The 23,685-nt window shown below is 41.4% G+C and overlaps 1 protein-coding gene across 2 annotated transcripts in view; it reads right to left on the minus strand.

Annotated features, from left to right (window-relative positions):
* The window catches only part of gli1 (GLI family zinc finger 1), a 66,467-nt gene extending 44,521 nt beyond the window's left edge, over positions 1-21,946 (minus strand). For both annotated transcript variants that reach the window (XM_086041567.1, XM_086041566.1), the window contains exon 1: positions 21,653-21,946. The gene's annotated coding sequence lies outside the window, so the exon portion shown is untranslated. The remainder of the gene's footprint in view (positions 1-21,652) is intronic.
* Between the last annotated feature and the right edge of the window lie 1,739 nt (positions 21,947-23,685).

The raw sequence follows: 23,685 nt of genomic DNA on the forward strand, positions 1-23,685 counted from the left end.
TGTTGCCGTAATGTGCGCGTGTGTCTACTCTTCTCTAATCCGCTCCCAGCTAGTCAAATGCCTCGTCAAATTATACAAATTCTCAACAAAATAACACTACTTATTTTTGAGGGAAGTGTTGGAAATGCATCATAACTTCTTTAAACTGGTGGTTTAACTCTGGGTGCCGGTCAGCAAGGTGCTTGGCCAGATTGGACGTGTTCCCACCTTGAGCCACGGTAGTTTTAACACAAGCCTTACAGATGGACCTCGTCATGTTGGTCGCCTTGCCATGGCTATCGGCCATGTAAGCAAAAATAGTTGCTGATTACACTTTGTGCATCATACTTTTCAACGAGGAGCTGAGGGACAGCGACCACTTCACTGCCTGAGGCCATCTTCCTCTTGCTCACACACGCAGAAGGAGGCGTGCCACTTAAGGCGTTTCTCACATTTCGGTAGACAGGCGCCGTTGCGCGTATGTATACTTGCCTTTAGGATAGAGTTGACGAGCTATGTGTGTTTTTTGTTTTTTTTGTATTTTATTAATTTTTTTAAATATTGATCTTAAAAAAAATTGTATCGAGCCGCTTTGGACGCCGAAAAATCAGGGTACGATACTGGTACCGGTATCCCGTGCAACACTATTACAAAACATTGCAAAAAACGTTAAGACATTTGTGTTTGTTCGTTCGTTTGTTGTCACAATGCTTCTTGGCAATAACCTTTGTACGGTGAGAAAGCCTGTTTGTTCATTACCCTGTTTAATGGTAGCACATTTCTCCTGCTTTTCCAACAAACGCATGTTCCTTACAAATGTGCCACCATTAAAAAGGGTCGTAAACAGGTGTTCATATGGTATAAGATTTTTGGGCAGTAATCATTGTTACAAAAAGAAATAATCAACCAAACGAATTTCCTTACTTTTTGTACTGTTTAGTTAAAAGCTGTTGAGTGTTCACTTCTTCTACTTTACCAGTCTTTTTTTTTTTTTTTTACATACTTCTACTTTACTGTAGTTTTGCCGGCTCAGGCACACATAAACAGGACATATTGGATTAAATCACATAAATCTATCCTGTAGCTCTCAAGGCCGAGCTTTAGCGCCACTAGCCTCTGGGCCCCGGGCTCTTGTGGACTCCCCCTTCCCCCATTTACAAGGCCCTTCAGCAGCCGTCTGGTTGCTAGACAATGCGCTTGGTTATGTGGGTTATGTAAAGACCCTCGTACACACAAAAGCCAGTGTGGGTGCCTGTTTTGTGGAACTCTTCAGAGCCCCGGGTCAGTTAGCAGAAGAGCTCTGGCGCTAGCACTCCAAGTTGAGAACGCTTCCTCTCCACTGTGTTTGCAGAGAGGAGTGGACACGTAAAGGCTAATGAATTATCTGCTTGCCGTTAATTTCATTTGCACTCAGCTCCCCCACAAAAAAACCACCAACAACAAAAAAAAAAAAAAACCACCACTTGACAGAGGTTAAAACAAGACGCTTGTTCACCGGTAGATGTATTGCAGCTTGGATTTGTGAAGCATGCGCTTGTTTGCCGATACTTAGAGTATACAGGGCTGGATTAAGTTTGGGAAATACCAATTTATGGTGTTTGATTTTTCTGAGCTGGCGCCTATTCCAGCTGATTTTAGGTGCGAGGCAAGCAAAGCTAGGTAGTAATGTGCTGAGTTTACTCTGCTACTTAAGTAACATTTTGGATCAAGTGTACTTGTAAGAGTATTTTTAAAACAAAGTAATTTTTACTTGAGTATTTTATTGAGAAGAAACGCTGCTTGTTTTTGTGTGCGCGTCTCGTTTTAACTGATGCGCTCAACGCAGCACGTTTTTCTCCGCTTTCTCCAGTAGTATTTTGAAGTGCACATCCATCATCATCATCATCGTCCTTATTCTCATTCGGGTCACGGATGAGCTGGGGCCTATCCCAGCTGACACTGGGGGAGAGGATGGGTCGCCAGCCCAACACAGGGCATATGTAGACAAAAAATTGGATCAAAATCTCAACCCAACCTGCTCTGTCAAACCCTCAACTAAATAACCCAGCATAGCCTCGGTGCCTTTTGGACCCAGTGCTGGGTTAGCTATTTTACCCCTATTTAGGTTATGTTCAGCCCATTTTTTTTGGACTGAGAGAATAAAATGGAGTACGTAAAGAAATCTCATGCTACCACAGTAGAACATACAAATTCTATGTGGAAAGGCCAAAAGCTTAGACTCAAACCCAAAACCTCAGAAATGTGAGGCGGATGTGCTTACCATTTTGGTACCGTGCTGTCTGAAGTACATACTGCATATAAGCATTAATATTGGGCATCTTGCAACACGATGTTAAGCTATGTATAAACTAGCTAGCGTGGATTAACAAGTAGGTTTTATGGGCGTGCATGTGTGTGTGTGGCACAAAAAGGGCCCTCCAGGCAATGACTAGTGGTAAGCCACACACACCACAGACGCATCAACAGTCCGCCCCAATGGCCGACCAGAAGGACACTGAAGTAAAGCCACTTCGAAGGCAAGCGCATTCGACGACACGCTAATGAGAGACCTTCTTGTCTGTCGCAGTGAGTGAGCAGACACGATTAGGAATGCATGAGTTTCTATTGTTTATTTTCCATCGCAATAAGAGAAGGTAAATATTTTAGTGTCTACTAAAAGTTTCATAAGCGCTGCTTCCCCTCATTGGAAAATTTGTGTACGCTATACACTATGGGCAATCTCAGCAAAGTCCTGCAAATGTTTCATCTGAAAGTCCGCCCTCAGACAAACACAACATGTCACAGGAGCACAAACGTAGCGGGCTCTTCAACGCCAAACGTCTCCGGCAAGTTGCGGCATGCGAGTGAGCTGCTTGCAAACAGAGCGTCCCGTGCCCCCGAGGCTCTGTCTCCATCCCACAGGAAGCCCGAGTGTGAGCCAGGACACACAGGGCGAACGACAGTGGGTTGGGAGGAGGGGCGAGGAGGGCTTTTGTGACTTTTAAGGATTGACTAATGCCTTGTCTACACGTAGCCAGGGTTTTTTAACAACCGTATATCTTACCCCGCCTGCGTTGGAATACACATAAAAAAAAAAACGCACCCACACGAAACAGCGAAAGCGCGTTTTCAAACACATGCCAAGCCGGCAGTAGTTAGTCAAATACTGTCCATTCAGAAGGAACTTCCGTCCTTTGACGTCACTTCTATGAAACCAAAAACACGGCGCATGAAAACACAAGTCGCTCAATGACGTCAATGCATTGTTGTCGCACGTGACGACGTAAATCTCTGAGCGTAACCATCCACAGCAAAACGCGATCCGGAGATATCCACAAATCTCCACTGCAGCCGGAGTTTTGCGTTTTCACAGAAAAAACTCCGGGGACGTGTAGATGATAGGGCTAACCGGAGGCTTATATCCGGCGTTTTCAAAACCCCCGGCTACGTGTAGACAGGGCCTGACTGCAAGGAAAGGTATCTTGTCGACTTGTCAATTACCTTGTAGTTTATCTGTTAAAAAGAACAGCCATTTGGCCAATTTTTGAGTGCCATATGGTGGCTTTGAGCTCAATTCAACTCACTTCACAATGAGTAGCAGTTTGGCAAAGAGTGAATCATTTTGTGGACGGTCGGACGGAGGACGAGAACTCTTTTAAAAAGGACGGACTAAGCAAGGACGGAGGTAGGTTTTCATCCATCCCTCTGATTGTCCCTAACCGTGTCAAGTTCCGGCTGATGTGTTAAAGCGAGACTGCCTAAGCCTGCACAACACTGGAGTGCTCTTTTTCATGTGCGTTCCCTCCCTGCAGTATTGTTTTCACAGGCATAGTCTGCCCTCTAGTGGATGCCCATTTTAATGATGAGGGGGAAAAAAAAAACACTGAAAGCTATGACCCTGGAATGGAAGACCTTTGTTCTCCTCCTAAAATAATATTGCCTTAAATAACGCAATAAAAAGTGAAAATGTGCAACAAAACCCAATAGTATTGTGTCATGATGCAATCTTAAATATTCTCGTGATGTCCCCTGGCTTGCTCCGGTCAGTGTATTGTTTATATCTGACTAATTGATTGATGACCAAAATTTTCACCAGATTAAACGATAATTAAAATAATTGTTTATTGCAGCCGTAATATAAATACATACGTATTAGGGGCTGAACTTGCTCGGAAAATCCTGTCAGAATAACATCAGGTATGATTTGATGTGTATGGACTCCACACACATTAAGATGTGACAACTGGCGTTTCCACCTGGTTTGAGGATGTAACTGTCATAGAAGCGCCGCTTCTGGTGACTGATCCGAGTCAACAAATTTGCCATGCCCACTTGTACGAATGTCCAAATTATGACCCATTCGTGCACAGCAATAATATGCATATACTGTATGTAAACATGTATACATGTATACATGGATAAATAATATATAGTGCCTTTTCTTGTGGGCTGCCTAGGGCACACCTGTGCAATAATCATGCTGTCAATTTCGCCTCTTTATTCCACACCTGTGAGGTGGATAAATTATGTTGGCAAAGGAGAATTGCTCACTAATGCAGATTTAGACAGATTTGCAAACAATATTTGAGTGAAATAGGACTTTTGTGGTCCTAGAAATAGTCTTAGAGCTTAAAGTTAAGTTCATGAAAAATTGGAGCAAAAACAATTAAATGTTGCATTTATATTTTTGTTCAGTTATTTACCATGGACCATGATGCTCACCAGATGTAAAATAACGATCACAGGATGTGTACTGATTATTGCTACATTTTCCAACAGATACATACTTGTAACTGCATGCACACAGCTTTTGCTTTGGGTGAAAATTAACTTGCTTTTCGACAGTTTTGATTTACAATAAAGTTATTCTCTATTGTTTTCATGAGGACATTAGCTATATAAGAGCACAAGAGAAAATTCAAAGAGGAAAATCCTACAGTCTGCATTTATGCGCTAATGTTTGCAATTCAAGACTTATGAATATGTTCTTTAGCTTAACACTGGATTTCTTCTTATTTTATACCAAATGTACAAAAACTCAACGTTAATTTGCTACAAAAGCCGTAAGACCTTCTTCTCTTTTCCCCTAAAGTGAACACTTGATTACAACTGGTCACAACGATGTCATTGATCCGTAGACTGCCCAACGCTCAGCTCAACTGTCCAATAGTGACACAAACTCAACCGCATTTTTGTGCCAAAGGGCAAGCCGCAACAAAAAGCTCCTTTCAAAAAGTTTCTTCAGTAGACTTTGAACATTCAGGAATTGTTCTCCCACCGACCTAGCATGCCAAAAGAAGCGCTCCTCTCACCACGGCAAGAATACAAAGCCACACACACACACACACACACACGCTCACAACCTCTATTCCGGGCCTTTTAATGGACTACAGGTGCTGCCTAATAAGGGCCAATAAATGTGCCACAGCAAAGCAACTGCCATGTCGCTTGCTGAATAGGAAGAACAGAAATGTAATGGTGGTGGACAAGGGGGTCGGGGCTGCCGGGGGAATCATCAGTGGTCGGGAAAAGTCCCATAAAGTGCGAACCTGCTGCACTGTCATCAGCCTGGAGGACAATGCTGGCCCACAGACACTTGTTGTGAGACACACACGCACACAAGTATTAGGTGCAAAACTGCACTACTTTGCTTTTACTCACTTTATCACTGTCAGTAGCAGTTGTGGATGTACTAGTAGTAGGTGGAGAAGTAAAGAGTTGTAGTAACACTAGTTGTTATAATAGCTTAGTAATCAGTAACAACAACAGTTGTAGTAATTGAAGTAATTGTAGCAATTGGAGGAGGAGTAAAAGTATGTAATAGTCATAGTGGTAGTAGTGGTAGTAGAAGTGGAGACATTTTGGAGCAATAAAAGTAGTAATTGTACTAGCAGCAGTAATAGCAGCAATTGGCAGTGCTTGCGTTAACCCATTAAGGCCTAAAGCGCCTGGCTCAACAGCCCCCCAAAACCTATGGTTGTCTTTGGAATTACCATCGAAAACCTGAAATTTTCCCAGAAATTCAACACCTACAAAATAATTAATATCTCTGCTCCTGTAGCAGACATAAGCATAATTCCAAAAGAATTTGAAAACTTAGGCATGTGGCTTTCACACAGACTCGAGTTTATTCATCTTTACTGTTTCAATCGAAGAGGTAAAAATAAGTGCAAGGGAAGCACTATTTTTAATTTTAAAAAATCAAGTGGGAACTACAATCCTCTATTCTGTTACAAAGACGTCGATATTGCCATTGTCTACAAACATATATCTTAACCATATATCACGTTCGACTAGTTCTGCGGGTTCAAAGTCCACAATTGCATCATCTATATCACTGCCGGGACTCATTTAAGAGCTCCTGCTACCGCGGCCTCCGCCATTATAACTCAAGCGAATTCCGGAACATCCTCCGAGGGCTTACGACACCGTCAGGTGTATATTTTGATGCATTTCATTGGTTAAGAGACCGATAATTAAATAATAAAAAGAAAATGACGTATACGCTCTCCCGGCTATATATGAATGAATGTTAGCTTTTCAGTTCTTTGTTCTTAATTCAAATTCCTTCCTATTACTTTCGCGTTGTCGTTCTCATCCACATATAATTGCTAGCAGGTAATTATGTTTTCATCATACCAGAAGTAGGACTACTTCCCACTTTGGTGTCTAAGAATCATGGGAAATGTAGTCCTAATGGCCTAATGTGAGCTATTTCTGGTGGTGCGGTTCTAATGTTACAATGTGGGACAGTATCATTGTGGTCTGTGGGACCAAGAGGTAAACATGAAGTTAAATTCCTTCCCATTTACTCATGTTTGCGTTCTCAATCTCATCCGCATCTAATCGTTGGTAGGCGTTTTTGTCAGAGATGGGCACTTCACCCTTTTTTGCCGGTCCGTCCCCTGGTTAGAGTACCGAACGTAAGATGGCCTTTTCTATCGGCATATTTCCAATTTGTACGATATGGGACCAGATCGGCAGCGGGTAAACGACAGAGCCAGCTTCCAATAGGTGCCGGGAACCGACCAAAAAACGTTGGATAATGATTAGTGCAATGACTTCTTTATAGCTGTAGAACTGTCAACTAAGATAGCATCTAGCATTAGCCAAAGTAATAAAACAAACACCTGTCACCAGATTGACTATTTAACATACAATGCTTCACAAAAAATAATGCGCCTTTTAACCTGGAGTGTGATTTTATTTTTTTATTTATTTTTAATACACCCGTTCATTGATATTACGCCTATTAATACGGTGCACCTAATGGTTCGTAAAATACCATAGTATGTAGAGCATGAAGTTCTTTAATGCGCATTGTGGTTGTGTGCATTCATTCAGCTGATCATAAATGCCCAACCGGCCTTCTACCACCAGAGTGAAGAGAAGGCTTCTCACAGGGGATTCCACCAGTGCAAACCACCGGCAGTACCGCTTACGTTTGTCAAATTTGGGCTTCTAACAGGTGCACCACAGAGTGAGCTCCTGCGCTGTGTAGCCTAACCCCACCACGTGCATCCCCCTTGGAAGAAATACAGTGAGAGGAGCGAGAAGTACAGGAGGAGGAGCTGAAACAACAACAGCTGAGACAGCCGCATTGTCATTCCAACATTTGTTTCACGCCGAGTGCAGGGGAAGGTCACGTCACGGCATGGAACCAACCTCTGGATTGCTACTTGTGATTTAGCTGCCATAGTATTATCAACCACACTGCCATAGTATTAGCCACACAGCCAATTTGAGATTTTGCAGAGGGGAACTACATGGGCCAAGGAAGTTGACAAAAACAATTCTGAAAACCAGAGTTTGTATTTTCCCTTCTAAGAAAGTTGTGAAATTATTAGCAACACCAAGACCAAGTTTTCTCTCATCATGTTAAACAGGATTGGGCTAAAGCTACTTTCCTCAAAATCTTTCGGGTTGAGGCATTGAAGGCATTCCAGCAAGAATTCTGATCCTGAATTTTTTTTTCACTTTTTTAACATTGCAATATTATTAGCGACACCAAAGAAGTTATGTCTTATCATGTTAGAGGTCAGAAGAGGATAAGATGAACGTTAGAACGCTACACAAAAGCAACTTTCTTCAAGACCTTTGTTGAAGCCTGAGGCATTCCATCCAGCCATCTATTATCTATACCGCTTTATCCTCATGAGGGGCACGGGGGCGCTGGAGCCTATCCCAGCTGTCTTCGGGCAATAGGCGGGGTACACCCTGAACTGGTTGGGCTGAGGCATTAATAGCAATTAAATTTCAGCACAAGTTAAGTTCCTGAATTATTTCCTTTTCACAATTATAATATTGTTAGAGAGTTAGTGGGCTGGATTATGCAAGAACTAAATGATCAATTTCCTTAAAACTTTGAGGAGAGGTAGGCATGGGCCAAGGAAGATGCCGTCACATTTTTTTTCAAATTCCAGAATTTGTTTTGCACTTTTGTGAACGCTGTGAGATTATGAGCGACACCAGGGAAGTTTCTTCTTATCATGTTAGTGATTACACAAAAGCTACTTTATCAGTTGCCAAAAAAGCTTTACGGAGGAATGCGTGATGGGACTAGGGAAGACGCCATTCAAATTCTGTGAAAGTGTAGCGTCTGAATTTTGGTCACTTTGGTTGACGTTTTAAGATTTTTCACAAAGTTTTGATGTAGTAAACTTCTTGTGCATGAAACCTACAGAAATGTTTTCCATTCAAATTTATATAGACGTATGAGACAAGGAAGAAGTGATGGTGACATTGAAGTTGAACTATCACTAGTGACACCAAGGACTTTTTATAGTTATCATAGGAAGTATGATTTTGCATAAACGGCCTAAAGTTTAAAAAAAAAAAAAAAAAAAATTCGTGGAAGGTTGTGACCTAAGGGAAAGAAGAAGCCATTCAGTTTACGTCCAGGAGTAAATGCATATTTTTTCACTTATTAGCGACACCCAGGACATTTCACCATATCAGGTTATAGAGCAGGCTGAAGCAAAAGTTAACCTTGTGATGTTAACAATCAATACTTATCACACTAAACGAATTTAGGGGCCTATCCTGGGTTTCCTTTGGTCACATTTTTAACAATTTCATTAGAAAGCATTGGAAATGTAGGTGGAGGATACCTATGAAAGAATTCCTATCTTGGGGGACTTGGCAGAGGTATGCTCTCTTCTGAGGGCCGTTCCAGGTTTGGTTTACCCCCCCACCGCTACCCCTTACATTCCACAAGCACACTAACTCTCCTCAGCGGCGCGGTGGCGGTGTGAAACCCACCGCCGCCGTCACACCTGCGTCCATCCAGTCACAACACGTACGCCGTATTCCTGCGGAAACGACCCGCGGGGAAGCTTTGTGTGTGGCCAGCAACAACGCCATGACGACCGGTTAAAAACAAGCAGCTGTGATTTGCCGTTGACATCAAATATACAGCAGCCTGTGATACGCCAACGTGTCCACCATATTGCATGTGTCGGATCTAAACTACCGCAAGTCAGTGAACTTAGCTTCATAAAGTGACAACCTACAAATTGCACCAAGTTAATGCTTCATATTCACCCATGCAGATTCACATTAATATATTTAGGTAAGAGCTTGGCACCAAAACCAACATATGTAACAATGTACATGAGGATTAGAAATGTTTACTCCTAAAACAGTGGATAAAAAACGCTCTTGATCAAATGCCAGACTTTAGTGAAATAAAAAATGAGTTCAAAATCAGTCGAAATCATTTCAAATGAAGCTTTCGATGAACCATACCTTGAGCTGTGACATATGACTAAAAATTGTCAGGAAAAGAGCACCTTAACTACATTGGTGGCAGGTGTGTGCTGACTCTCATTTAACATGAGTTTGAATGTGATTGGTTAACTCTGACCTGAACACAGCCACATCTCCATTTATAAGAGGGTGTGCAAACTTGTGCAACAACATTGTGCCAGTTGTTTATTTTTACCAGAATCCTGCCACTTTGCCACATTCAACATGGTGGCGATGTATGGCAAGGCCAGGTGTACCTATATTTGATGTGTATGTTTTTTTTTCTTCTTTTTTAAACCGCACGATGTCATGTTTTACGTTCGAGCACATGAAATCAAATGAAGAAGACTTCTTTCCTGGCATGTTTGGCTAACAGGAAATGAGGGCCCTGCTCAGTGTAATTAATAGGCACAATTATGTAATCGGGGAGTGGTCTGCAGTTTTCTGCAAACGGGACCAGATGTCCCCCCGCGCCCCCCCCTTCTCACTCCAAAGGAACACCCTCATTCATTTGCTGCGATCACTTACAGTGGGGTCAGCGCCAGTGCTCGGCCCACTTCGGCCTTTTTATTCCTTCTCTTGTAAATAAAGGCCGCGTGCTTTACAAGCCTCCCAATAACCGTAATACCTTCAGAGTCAATTAGCTCCCAGATGCATGAAACGGCAGACTGCGACGAAGAGGAAACGCCGGTTTGCTGTGTAACTTTTATGGAAATTGAGTGTTTGAAAACATCAGAATTTGAATTTCTCAACAAATAATCACCAAAGAAGAAGAAGCATTCCCATTAGCTTGATAGAACTCCCAGCCTGGGCTTTGAATTTTTTTTTTGAACAAATTACTTCAATTTGCAACTGTTTGTGCTATTTGACAAGTAAGTGCACTGAAAAAAACAAAGACTGCGACATTAGCTTCTCGCTAGCTATTTTCAGACTGCCAAGTACTTGTCATTCGTAAATAAATGGTAGAGTTTTGTGTGTCACTTGTGCGGATGAAGGAGCAGAAGGTGTTAATGAGCAGAAGGTCAATCACTACTCTTATTTTGGTACGTTTCAACATTGTGTTGTTCAAACACATTATATTGGCTTGTTGGAGTTGACCAACTTTTTTGTGAACAAATGAGTTTGATTTAGATGTGCTATAACTGGTTCCATGCATTTGAGCCCATTTGTTTGTGCTGTTTGCGTAAAAAGTTGTAGACTTCAACATGAGCTTCTTCCTGGCTAGCCGCTGATTGGTTAGTCATGGCAGGTGCTTTTCACTTGTGAATAAAAGATTGAGTTTTGTGTTAATTGTTGGAATGACCGAGTAGAAGTTAATTAACACTGTGAGTTGCTTTTAGCTTGTCACATCTCAATGTTTTTTGGCCCCATTCTCTTGATAGGATTCCAAGTTGGAGTCGAACAACTTTTTGTAAACAGTTTGATTTAGATGTCATGTGATTATTGCCCTGCATTTGAGTCCATCTCTGCTGTACGTTGGACAAGAGCATTGCGTAAAGATATAGACCGCTACATTAATCTCTTGCTAGCTAACTGTCAGCTGGTTAGTTACCATGTGATTCTCACTTGTGTACAATACGTAGAGTGTTATGTACCAGTCAAGTAAATGAATGAGCAATTTTTGGAACTATTACGAGTTTTAATTTAGAAGGTTTCTACTTCCTGTTTTGGTTTCCATTGTTTTGGCTTGATAGGATTGCTACTCTTGCTTGTTGGTTTTTAGCTGCCATGTGTTTGTCATTTGTGATAATAAAAAAAAGAAAGTTTCATAATACTGTATATTCGCATTAAGTTGAGTTTGTCTCTTACTGTCGTCGCTACTTGCTGTTATTTTGTGTCATCAAGTCTAGATTACGGTTCAAAACAAACAGAGAGGATCCGCAATGATGTCCTTTCTGATCCAAGATCTGATCTGTTCTCTTTTTTTTAGTACAGTGGGGCAGTCAAACAGTAACTTTGAAAGATATAATGAGGGGGGAAAGGGAGAGATAGTAGTGTAAAACAACAGCGGAAAAACATGTTTGGTCAACAAGCATCACAAAGCCAAGCCAAGCCAAGTGTGCAGCAGCCAGGCGCGGCCGGCCAGCCGGCCAGGGCCAGGAACGCTTGACTTGGAAATGTGTTCCAGCAGGGGAAAAAAAGCAGCCGTGCTCCCCGAGCAGTCAGGCCAGCAGTCGGCAACTTTCCCCCTGCTTTTTGGCTCCGGCGTCAAGCTTCCCTCCCTCCTATCCTCCCTCCCTGCAGCCCACCCAAGAAGAAGCAGCAGCAGCAGCCCATGGGCGTACACTGGAGCGGCTGCACATTTAAAACAACATGCATCTCACTCTCACTGTCAAATGCTTCTTCCCTTTCCAAAACATACCACGCTTAATACAAATGGAAAGTTTCGTCTCATCCAGAGCCAATCATAGTATTTCTTTATACTTAAAAAAAAAAAAAAACAACGTTTTTGTCAACATAAAGAGACGGGCCCTCACACCCACTCTTTCATGGCGAATCCTTTAAAATCCTCAAAAACAATGACAATGTCAGCAAAAAAGCTTGACAATGTAGTCACCCATCTTGTCTAAGAGACCTGCTTCCAATTGGGATTCATTTGGGTGGATTCCTATTAGGAGTACGAGCCCCGGAAATCACTCAAAATTCCAACTTTGAACAAAAATGGCTGACTTCCTGTTCAATTTCATACACTTTTTTTTGCGTCCTGTTATAATACACCTCCACCAATTTCCATGCAGATCGGTAAAACTTGTGTTGGGGGCTAATTTTTTTGTAACCGTCCGGGGGGCACTAAGTGACTTTTAAGTGGCTGTGTTCGGGACCCCTAAAATACATCCAAAGTCCTGTTATAATAAGCATGTCCATGCAATTTCTGTTTAGGACATCTCATTCCAGTAGTTCCTCTTCCATTGAGATTCCTCCAAATTAGACGTAATCTTGCAAAAACGTCATTTAAGGCATTCCCAGAGTCCAATATAAAACCTAATTCATGTCAAAACACAAATCTGAGACATGGCCATCAGCCTTAACCTCGAAGAGCATCTTAAATCACTGGCACATCAACTCAAGGTGTCGAGTTTTCTGTGGAATCCTCCCGGCATGTCCATGACATTCCGTGTGGAGCCTTGAAGCTGGCGAAAGTCTGCACGACGGGCGTCGATCCGAACGCGCCGCGGTTGTAAATCTGAGGACGCTTGACCCGTGGCGGGTTGACGTGTGGGCGTATCGGTGACGGCGGTCGTAAGTCACGCGTGCCAAGACTTCCTGTTATGGCATCGGATCTACTCAACATGGCGCCAGCCAGGCATGCCACTTGATGATTAGAGGAATAAAAAAGGGGAAATTAAGTCAAAACGATATTGCAGTAAGACTTATGCATGGGTGAAAATGGATAGAAAAAAACAAGTGAAAAATTATTTTTAAGTAAAAAAAAGTGACAAATCATATTTTTTTACGAATCCATCCTTTAGGGAAGATACATATGAGTACAACATAAATCAGTCCTGAGAAAAAAGTTAACAAAATTCCATACATATTTTTAAAAATCCATTTTTTTTCCAGATAATCAAACATTTATACATACAGAAGAAACTGTATTGAATTAAATTAAGGACATTTTTCAGAAGACCACATATTTATATGCAAAGAAGCTCAGTTAACAGTTAACATTCTTTTTTGTTAATGTAATAATTTTTAAGCATTAAAAGTTCCCATCCTTTTCAGAAGACTGTATATTTAGAATAGTAATTTAGTATATTTAAGAAAAAGTCAAATTTGATCTTTTCTTGTTTGTACTGTACGCTGCTATATGCAGTATAGGGAAGAGAGGAAAATTCTGAAGAATAAATTCCATAATTATGGGAAGACCACATACTTAAATGCATAGAAAAGCAATTAACAAATGTTTTTTAATGCCTGATTTTCAGAAGACCACACATTTCTATGCGCAATTTTTTTTTTTCTTAAAAATGCTTTGAATGGAAGAATATATCTTCTTCTTAAGACTGTAGATTTCTTTGCATAGAAAAAAGCTAAATAATCAGGGGCTGAAGGAGTGCGGAAAAATAAATATTTTTAAGTTTAATAAACTAAACATAAAACAAAGTGAATTTTACATTAAATGACATTAAAATTTGAATTACATTTATTTAGCCTCCTAGATTAATGGTAACGCTAAATAGCATCTACAGTGTGGCGCCATAACCCTTTAACCAATGAACTGAACACAAATGTTGCAGCAACGCATGCAGATAGGCAATATTACAGTAGTCACTGTCATATACTCTTTATCCTCTGCAAAGACCAACTAACATTAGTGCTGTACTGATGAGCTAAGAAGAGTTAAGATGTTTCAATGAACAGTATATCCAGCTTTCTGTCTGATACTGCCCCCATGTGGTCAAGGTGTACACACCAGAAGAACAGCGCAATGGCAATTCAATGATTCAACGAGATAAAAACTGATTAATAAATTTAAATTCAATTTAATGATGTCATTGCTTTATGTTTTTATGAAGTACAGTATTACGGACTGCTATTTTCCCCCCCAATTTTTGTTGTATTTTCTTGGGAGTAGTGAAGGCTGGAATGGATTCATGTATATCCATTTGTTTCAATGGGAAAAGATGATTTGTCATACAATAGTGACAGCAGCAGACGTCTTCATGTGCCATGGAGTGCTAAACTGATACTGTACACTGCGTGAACATTAAAAGAGGGGCACAGCATGTCGAGGAAAGCTGCCAAGTCAATGATGTTATCTCCTCTCAGATAACGCGCTTGTTGGCCGGCAAGGTCCATGGCGAGACGCGCGGTGTGATGTGAGCCTTCCTACTAGTGTTGTTGCGATACCGACACTGGTATCGGAAAGTATCCCGATGCCACATTAAAACACTGGTATCGTATCTGCGAGTACTTACAAATAACGTGCCGATGCCATTTCCAGATGCTGTACTAGTAAAGAGCGTTGAATGCAGCGCTTTGTATCTTGCTCCCTGCTGCTTTTTTCATGTGTGTATGTGTGTGTGTGTGGGGGGGGGGGGGGGGGGGGCGGCGGACAGTTGGGTACAGGAGATATAATGTCTGCGATATGTAACTACTTCAACATAGAAACTCCAGCTAGAGCGAATGTTGCAAGAGGTGGAACCAAGATGGCCAGGTTCAATAGCTATAATTTTAAGTCTGACCAAGCCATGATAGCAATGGTTTTACATCCAAGTGAGTATGCAGTTCTTTAGAATTACAAGAAAAAATGCTCATATATATCTGTTTTTTTTCTCTTTCAAAAGTCTGGTATCAGTACAGCGTCGGCATCGGCCGATACCGCACAGCTGGGTATTGGAATCGGTATCGGGGCAAAAAAATGGCATCGGAAAAACACTACTTCCTACGCTGGCATTTTGGAGTGGTGAAATGTGGCAGCCCTTTGCATCTTTTGAATTAGCTTTTTGAGCTCACGTCAGCCAAATATTTCAGGACATTCCAGTAAAAGTTTACACATTTTTGTTTTATTGAAAACAGCATGACACAAGCAGTGTGGAGGTTGATGCCGCCCTCCAGTACCATTGCGTCATTCATTGAGCCACTGAGAATTAGAGTGGGCTAATTCTAGTTTCGTCATTTGCAAAAATTAATAGTTAAAAAGAATGTCTTTCGGAAGAATCAAGGTTGAGTTCAAACTTTGACATTTATAAGTCCAGTCTTGCACTCAGTACTTTTCCTTAATCATCATTGCAACTCTGGGCCAACTCCCATTTTCAAGATGGTTGTGTTTCTAAGCTGTTACCGATTCTGTATGAAATGATTTTGGACTGCCTTGCTTTGGGTTGCAAACTGCAGTTGCCGATCTGCACCATGACAAACCGAACTTCTTGGTGGAAACATGACTTCATGCAAAGTGCCGCCATAGCAACATGGTGCTTCAACATGGTTATGTTGTACAAGTTCATACAAAAGCTAATGCACTGTTGCTCAAAGAAGAAAAAAAGTTATTAAACATGATGTAAAGTATTAAACCATTTTGTCACACGTTATGCTTCAATCTAATAGCTATTATGCTGCTGCTTCTGGTGCGTGCACCTTGTCCACATGGGGGCAGTATAAAACAGAAATCAGAGTAGACATCACAACTCCTCAGCAGTAATATGAGTTGTTCTTGTCAGAGGATAAAGAATAGAGGCCTGTGAGTGTTATGTTATCTGAATTCAAGTGTTACTTAAAGGGTTGTAACTACAACTATCTGATCGTTTTAATTAATCGAAGTGTAATCGTATCTCCAGGCACCACTGTGTTGCAATTCAATGACCAGATATAGCATTGTTCAGTAAAAAGGTGCTGCTGAAATTTTTCATACAATTTCCGACAAAAGCTTCGCCAAGCACATTGTTTAACAGGTTTATTCAATTAATGCCATCCCGTCTACAGATTTAGTAGGATATCAGACAAAAAGGGATACTATGGTAACAAAATGGGTGTATTTTGGGGATTTTTCGGCAAATTTAATGCTCTAATTTCAACCTACAAACACCAAATGCTTTGAAATATTGAAAGAGTGTGTGACTAACAATAGCGTGTTTGCTACAGCACATCGATCATGTGTTACATCACTCGCTTTTTTCGTTCAGAGTGCAAAATTTTTGGGGAGTACGATTTCCCACTAAATTCTTGTGAAGCACATTGCTCAGAGAGAAATCCAGTCCTGTGGAAAGGAAGAAATAAACGCTGCTAACTCATGTTCCTCTGCCAAATCGAAAGCAAATCTGAGGAACGTGCCACCTGGAGTCTGCTTTAACATATATGACCTTGATGTTCTGTATAATATCAACCACACGCACACACACACACACACACACACCAGCAGTTATGTACCGTGCACGCCCACACACATTCAAACATTGCTTGCGGCGCATGCTTGAATAAAAGCAGCACATGTACTGTAATAAGATACAATCAACATCCAGCTTTGCCTCAAGCCACACAGGCTGTACTTCACATTTTTCCAAATGTACATTCCAATTCCCAATCATAGTTGTGAAGTATAGATAATTCAGGAAGGGCTACCACGTGAGAGGGGCGGGCCAATTTTGAATCAGATCCGTTGTACAATTCGAGAACAATTGGGACGATTCGCTTGAGTGGGATTCCGATTCGATTCAATATGGTACCGTTGAGTTCGAGAAGATATGAATGGCAGTGTGTCTTTTGTTGTCATTTTACAATAGTGTTTGTAGTAGTTTTTAATAGTGTAAATGTGGCATTTCCTTTAAAGAGATTTTATATACATATAAATTATTAATTGAGAAGTCTTTGCACCTCTTCAGCAATTATCTTTAAACATGTAGACCTACAGTGGAATCTTGGTTGTCTTAAAGCTGAAGTCAACCCAAACATATTTTTTTTCAAGAATATGTTCTATGCAAGCTCACTAGTTGAGGCATTCTGATAAATATTGCATTTGTGGAATAACAGTTAATCCCCCCGTTTTTAGCTATCTCTGGGGGCGGCCATTTTGTCACTTCTGTCGGCTGAAAATGACATCACAACTGCTCGGGGCTCAGGTAACGACCAATCACGGCTGACCTCTTTTCTGAAGCTGAGCCTTGATTGGTCGTTGCCAGAGCCTTGAGTAGTTGTGATGTCATTTTCAGTCAACAGAAGTGACAAAATGGCCAGCCCCTGATATTGATAAAAAGGGGTGGATTTTGCTGCTTAACTCATATTCCGCAAACGCAATATTAATCAGAATGCCGTGTTTCAACTAGTGGGCCTGCTGGACAAATATTCTCGAAAAAAATGTGTTTGGGTTGTTTTCCACTTTAAGTGAACCTTTTGCAGAGCCAATCACTCACTGCCTGAAGTACGTAATTCAATTGTTTAGGCAATATACACGTTTGACCATTACAGGGGGGTATGGTTGTTTTCTGAATTTGAAATCATATTTATTCTCTATAAAATACATTTTTGTTAACATTTTTTAAATGTCTGCAACAGATTAATTACATTTACATAAATGAGAGGTATTGCTTTGATTTTCATTCGATTCAGATTTAGTTTTTGAAACTGATTCATCACGAAAACCACGGCTCCGATGTATAATGTATTGAAAAACAAATCTTTGAATTTAAGAACAGAGTACGGCCACCTGTGTCAAAAAATAACTTTTCCGTCGCAATGACGGCAAGCTGAGGAAAAAGCGGGACGGGAATAAAGGCGAGTTCGCAGAGCATCCCGAGAATCGTCGTCATCGCCTCCCCTCTTCATACTTCTTTGAACAGACAGACAGCTGCTATTAAAGCCTGATTGTTTCAGGTTCACAGGGTGTGAAAGGGCCTGATTGAGGGGCTGTGATCCCAGTGAGGGTGGTCTCACTCTCTCTCTCTCTACCCTCCTGAGTCTCTCTCTTTCCTTCTCTGGAAGGTTAGAGGAAGAATCGTGTTGAGGGGGAGGAGGGGCATGCACGATTGAAGGCGTCACGTGACACATGTTTCGGCCCAGAATGGAATCTGGACAAAAACACACCGCTTGTTGCCGTCTGTCTCCCATGTCACGTGATCCACACACCCTCGGTGATAACTTCCTCTACCTTACCACACACGCGTGAACTCTCCAATCAGTGCTCTGTATGCTGATAAGCGACTTATCTTGGCGTCTGATAAAAGCCAAGTGGAGGCTTCTCTCCCCTAATAGGAAGACAACTCTTTCCTGTGCGTGCTCTATTTGTTTAAGACAAGTTGCCGTTAAGGAGTCTTTTGGCCTTAAAGCACTTGATAAAGACATGGGGGCTGGGGGGGGGGGGGGGCACAAGGAAGCCCCCCCGCTGAGCTTTTCACATGTGGCCAAAGGACAAGTGCACCCTCCATACTGTCCCCTAAACTTGCCCCCTCAACCTTGAAGGGGGAGGACGAAAACACAACTTCTGACATCAATCAAAACAATGCTGTTGACTATTCTTGCTGCCTAGTCACCGTAATGCACAGTATTCTCTTTATACTTTGGTAATCATGTAAAGTTGTCACTCCAATCCAGCTGTTTTAAATTGGTACTGCATATAAAATGCATTAATCCAGATTAGGGGTGGAAAGTTTTTTTGAAAACCGTCTAAACCGTTCTGTTCGACAATTTTGGTTCGTTTCAGTTCGTCTGCGTTCTGTTCGCACAACTCTTTTTCTATTCTTTCCTCATGAGTGCTAAGCCAAGTTGGCAGCACGTATGGTTATGGCGGTGCGTCATGATTCACACTCGAGTTTTAGGCAGGAAATGAGACGCATGTCATAGCCTCCCAGCGACGAGGCAGCCAAACATATTGCAGCGGTGTGCGTCCTGCTTCGTAGGCTTCTCCGGTTGGATTCATAATGACGATAGCGTCACCATCATGAGCCACCGCCACCGAGTCTTTAACTCTCCAATGCGAGATATCCGGTAAATAAAACGGGTGACTTAGAATTACAACTCCCTAGAAATCCCTATGTTTGTGACTGAGGTGTTTTGATTATTACGGGAACTTTGCTTAACCCGAGGATATGCTATGCTAGCATGCGGTAAAATCATTAGAAACTGGGAGGCATATAAACAAACGTTTACATTTCTGGCACAGTTTACCTAATTTGGACATAATTACGCTCAATGTCTGCAGTTGAAGCACATCTTGCTCATTTCACTTCTTGGTGGTAGGATTAACCCTGCAAGAACCACAGAATATAAAGTTGAGAAGTGATGGTAAAAGATATGCGACAACGATAGACCCGGTAATGGACGACTGTCCTGGCTGCTTTGTGCAATACGGCTGAATTGAGAAATGCAGCAAAAAAATGTAATGCATCCCAAATGAGTCTTTATGTGTACATTCTTTAACTCCACGTCATCAAAGTTATGGGTGAGCTTATTGTTGTAACATTTTATTGGGATGGCGGTTACTTGTTTTCATACTTTTATGGCTGTTTGGAATGTTGAAAATGTTTTTCTTTGGCTTTTCGGGGCTCTTGCACAAAATGTCATATTCCAAACCTCCATCAGGAATAAGAGGTCTTTGTTGTACAAGTTAAGATTGAGTGCTTTATTTTTTTGACGTTTCAGCAAAAAACAGTGTTCAACTTTTTCATCCATCACTTGTATCATAGATGTTAAAATGCATTTTTGTTGGCTTTTTGGGGACTCGAACGTTGTATAAAATTTTGTTCAAATCTCACTCAGGCATATGGACGATTCCGAATATCCGGACATTTCTCGTAATACCCACGAATGCAACGCACCTGAGTCGGTGAAAACAACCCATTGCTTTTGCCTGTGGCTAGCATATAAAACGTGCCGAGAAGTTGTTGTGCAGTTGGATATCCCAACCATAACACGATGGAAAGAAAATAAATGATCATTTCATATTACTGTCGCAAGAATTCAAGGGACATGTTTAGAACAACTCAAACGTCTTTATTTGCTTATCTTCATTTCTCACAAGATACCACATAGCCAGCCACCTAGGCACTTCTTGTTCGGCCTTTCACAATAAAACACAATGTGCTTAAAACAGGTTACACCACAATTACTATGTGGACCGTGAACGTCAGAGAAAGTGGGTAAAAGGAATAAAGTGAGTGGGACTGAACTGTTCGGAATGGATGCTAACCATGACCGCGGTGCTCTGTCTTGAGCACTTAAGTTGTACGACTAGTTCTCGAGTGTGATAAAAAATAAATAAATAAATAACAGTTTTCCTCTGCAGGTCGATTGTCATAGTATTCACATTTCATTACATTTTGAAATCAAAATAATCCTCAAAAATCAAATGACAAAGACCTAAAGTTCAATTCTTTTCAATGAGCGGAGAGTTTGTTTTCACCGATTTGACCGCCATCTTGACTTGTGACGTCATTTTGACTAAAGCTCGGAAATTGTCCATTACGCCTGTGACTCAAGTTAAGACAGAGTGCGTTTCTGTTTTGACGTTTTAGCATGAACAGCAATTAACTTGTTCTCACACTTTGTATGGCAGTCAAGATATTAAAATTCTTGTTCTTTGACTTTTGGGGGATTCTGAAGCAGGTAAAGCTGTACTTAAAACCTCCATCAGGCATTGTATGCCTGTGCATCAAGTTAAGACCGAGTTATTTGTTTTCACTCTTTAGCAAAAAAAGCGGATGACTGCAGTCAAATTGTTACGGTGTAAGATGTTCAAAAATGGTAAATCAATTTCTGACAGGTTCAGGTGAGGTGACTGACATTCTTATTTTTACTGTATGACAGTTCCAGGTGTAGAAGATTTTAGTGTGGTCCTTTTCATTTATTTACATTTGTATGACAATTCAAGAACGCTTAAATTACAACTCAAAAAAGCTTTTATGATGGCGACAGTCAGCGGATTCCCATTATTTACTATGGGGAACTAAAACAGACTACACTGTGGAAATGTGCACCTCAAATGCATTTCCTTGCTATTTGAGCACAAACCAATTGAGTTATCTCTATTGGGTGTGTACACGCTATCCAGCCCACACGTCTGCGTGTGCCTGTGTGTGTGTTTAGCACTTTTGCGGTAAATAAATAAGTGTTCTATTGAGTCCGGTGTTGACGCTCTTGGACTGGGGGGGAGAGGGTCCTAATCTGTCCACAGATTAGATTAAAAACCCTCTTCAATTCAGATTAGGCCTCAACCGAGAAGTTGTGCACATCTTCAGGCCAGGCTTCAGGAGTGTTGTTTTTAAAGGGGGTGGTAAGAAAAAGAAAAAAAAAAAAGAAGAAAAAGTGGGAGGGAAGGGGGGCACATTTGGGAATGATATTGGCACCTCAAGTATTTCAGGTTACAAGGAACAGCTGTTGGACACACACAGACAGACATACACTCACACTGATGGACCCCCCCCCCCCCTCCCAAAAAACAAAACAAAAAAAAAACGTGCAGCAATTGAAGGCACTCCATCACATGAAGAAGTGATGCAGAAAAAGTCACGCCACTTACCTCAGTCTGCATCAAACTTCCCAAAATCCTTGCAAGAGCTTCCCAAGTTCCACTTTGGGTCTCCTTGCGTTCTCGGATGCGAGAAGTCCGGATTGTTTGTCCCACGCACGCGCGATGTATCCTCTTTGTTCAAACTTTTCCCTTTCTTCTTCTTTGGTTCGTTCTTTCTTTAGGCCAACGTCGTCGCTTGGCTTCCCAAGTGGAAGCAACAGCGTCGGCGGTCCATGTTCGGCAGCAACAAGGGAGTCCCGCAAGTTGCCTCGGTCAGCCCCTCCGAACGCGTAATGCGTAATGCACCCCCTTCTCTCTCTCTCTCGCGCTCTCTGTCTCCCTTTCCCTCCCCACCTCCCCTCCCACCCTCCTTCCATGCCTCCACAGTCTGCGGACCACCCCGAAACAGGAAGTTCACTTTTTGTTTTTCTTGGAGGAAAAAGAAGAAAAAAAAAGAAAAGAAAAGAAAAGACAGACCAGACGATGCTGCTGCTCTGCTTTTCTCTTCCGAACGTTCCAACACGCTCTTGTAAAAATTCATAGACAACTTCTAAATAACTTTGACTACTTAAAAAAAACAACTTTTTTGCATGTTTCAAATAAAGCACACAGTCATTTGCTGTCTTAAGCAATTTGAATATATGACTGAATTTGTGTGTGTGTTACTGTTTTGTAACGTTGTAAATTGAGTGTGTGTGGCTGACTGCATATGTGGATGCTGCACACGTTGCTTCGAATCAACCGCAAAACCAGGACTGGAATCGTGTATGTGCGTGCGCGTGTGTGTGGACGCGCATGTTCGTGTCACAATATTTTGTGCAGTACACACACTCACAGTATCAGCAATTCTGACTTTTGACAGTGTCCGATTGGATTATTTTTCGATAATGGGGTTACAGCGGTGCCTTGATTTAAGAGTTTAATTCGTTCCATGACTGGACACACATCTCAAGTCAAGTGTGTTCTAATGAACGGAAAGGCCATTTATTTTAATTAACTACTCCATCCCCAAAAAATTGTAATAAAGAAAAAAGTAAAAGCGAAATCTCTCTTTCGCTCTCTCTCTCTCTCTCTCTCTCGCTCTCTCTCTCTCTCTCTCTCTCTCTCTCTCTCTCTCTCTCTCTCTCTCTCTCTCTCTCTCTCTCTCTCTCTCTCTCTCTCTCTCTCTCTCTCTCTCTCTCTCTCTCTCTCTCTCGATGCCTTGAGCCATCTAATCCATCCTGCAACTCTTTATCATCACTCAGCCAAATCTCTGAAACTGCAATTACATAAATTTTTTGCTGAAATTGCTGAAGATAATCTTTCTATTTTTGAAAAGTTACTACACAGACTCCTGCTGTTAATATGGACAATTGAAACCCCCTTTGTTTCAAAACTGAAATTTTCCTCAGAATAATACCCACAATTCAAATTAATATTCTGGGATTAAGTGGGTCTCTGGATCAATGTCATTTTCTACTTCGTATGTTCTTGAAAACCAAAAGATGTGAAATCTGTATGTTCACACATTCTCTTTCTAGCTAATTTAAAATAAATGTACCACCTAGAAATTATTTTATCTAATCATCTCAACAGGAAAAGAAGCTCAACATTTCCATACAACTCCTCTTCTTCAACATAATCTTCATTTCATTTATATCGATCCAGATCCGTAATGTCTCTAATAGCTATAACTTTAGCCTGTTCTGGTGTTCCATTCAGTCTTATCATTATTTTACAGTTTCTTGTCCAAGTGTCTTGAATGTGTTTCTCCTTCTTCAGAATTCCTGTCTTGCAACTTCAGCATTTTTCCCTTAAGTTTTCTTGCAAGCTTTAACACCTCAATTTTATGCTTTCTACCCACAAAGCAGATGATGATGTTTGATTTGTCGTTGTATTTTAATGTTAAGGTGTGTCAGGCAGCTATATTGTTGTTACTTTCTAAAGGAATGTCCTTTTGTTGAAAAACGTTATCACTTGCTGCTCAAGTGAATGCAGTTCACCTCTTGGTGCATCCTCCCCATGCTTGTCACCTGCTGTGATCCAAGCATAGGTGTGCCATC

The sequence above is a fragment of the Filicampus tigris genome, chromosome 9, assembly GCF_054856515.1.
Source record: "Filicampus tigris isolate MCC_2025a chromosome 9, RoL_Ftig_1.0, whole genome shotgun sequence".
NCBI lineage: Eukaryota > Metazoa > Chordata > Actinopteri > Syngnathiformes > Syngnathidae > Filicampus > Filicampus tigris.